We start from the raw sequence: 1,398 nt of genomic DNA, 5'->3' as shown, positions 1-1,398 counted from the left end.
GAAATTATGCTTATCCTTAGAGTGATCGATTCTTGGAATTATCTGGGGCAGGCGGGTCTTCTCTGCTAGGCTTCTCTATAGGCAAAATTCATGTCCTCAACTGTAATTATGTCCTTGAAGAGCTGGTAATAGTCCACTATCCATATGGCCTGATTGTCCCAAAACTTGTAACAAGAATAATGGCTCTCAAAACTATTTGTTTCCAGTTAGTGGGACAAATGTTGATCTCAGCATAAGTTGAAAGCCTTTCTAAGTAAACAAAGTTACTATCGCAGTTAGCCATTAGCTGAGTAGCTCTGAAAATAGTATGAAAAAAATCTGTGTATAAATTTGGGTTTAGGATCTTGCTTAAAGTATTCCTCTGGAACCATTTCTCATATGAGTGGATATAATCTTCCATCAAAAATACTATACAATCTATTTCCAGCTCTTTTCCTTTTTTTTCCTTTTTTCTCTTTTTGTCCATGTGAGAGTGCACTGTTCTGGAGGTACTGCAATACTGGACCAATGTACTTACAGCATGGACAGAGCAAGCTCCTATTCCATCTCCCTGCTCAAAAATCCACTTAATATTTCATCCTCAGAGGGAGGATGTATCAGATGTTAAACTGGCAAGAACAGATACCTACGCTTGATCTTAGCCAAAAGGCTGAGAAGCGATCTATCTCTGTTCTCTATGAGGAAATATTTCTAAGATCACATATTGGGCTGTGATTCTAAGAATAGGCTGGCTGGCTGACTCTGCTAGGAATACAGGTGAGCATGAGGTACACTTTTTAGTAAGGCACACTGGGAATACGTGGTTTAAATAGTTGTTCCTCTGTTCCAGAATTATTCAGAGAAATTTCATTTGCCCTTGGATGGTCAGAGGGTTTGATTCTAGAGGCAATACTTTGGGAATCTCCCATTTGCTCATGTGCAGAGCATGGTTGTCTTCACAGGCTCTAAGATCCAACTCAGCAGGCACCAGGGCAGCTGGGCAGGTGGAACTGTCGCAGAGTCCCTGGCCCCTGCCTCACAGACCTCACAGTCATTGTCAGCCTTCATTGTCAGGGGCCTTCACAGTCATTGTCAGTCCCTGGCCCCTGCCTCACAGACCTCACAGTCATTGCCAACCCATTGGCTGGCTTGCTGGCCCAATTTGGGATGGCCTTGGGCTTCAGGTGATGGGTCAGTTTATTCCCCATGAAGAGAGCCTCCTCTCCTCACTGCTGTCACCAGCTTTGCTCAGCAGTCCCTGTTTTCCCAACAGTGCCAAAACCCTGTGCCTCGCAGGGACCCATGAGCTGCTGGACCCTGGACTTAATCTCACTAATGTCACATTAAGTGCTCTTAACACACACACACACACACACACACACGAGACATGGAGAATTCTGGGAGGTGTCTCTTCCTTGA

At 44.5% G+C, this 1,398-nt stretch overlaps 1 non-coding gene across 1 annotated transcript; it reads right to left on the bottom strand.

Annotated features, from left to right (window-relative positions):
- Positions 1–467: 467 nt before the first annotated feature.
- LOC119035844 (U2 spliceosomal RNA) lies at positions 468–661 on the bottom strand. Its single transcript, XR_005079895.2, has one exon. It is a non-coding gene; the product is annotated as a U2 spliceosomal RNA (small nuclear RNA).
- Positions 662–1,398: the final 737 nt, after the last annotated feature.

Source organism: Artibeus jamaicensis, unplaced genomic scaffold, assembly GCF_021234435.1.
Source record: "Artibeus jamaicensis isolate MK-2021 breed Jamaican fruit bat unplaced genomic scaffold, CSHL_Jam_final scaffold_537, whole genome shotgun sequence".
Classification (NCBI taxonomy): Eukaryota; Metazoa; Chordata; class Mammalia; order Chiroptera; family Phyllostomidae; genus Artibeus; species Artibeus jamaicensis.
Note: the sequence above shows the minus strand (reverse complement) of the source record. Positions and strands in the feature narration are given on the sequence as shown.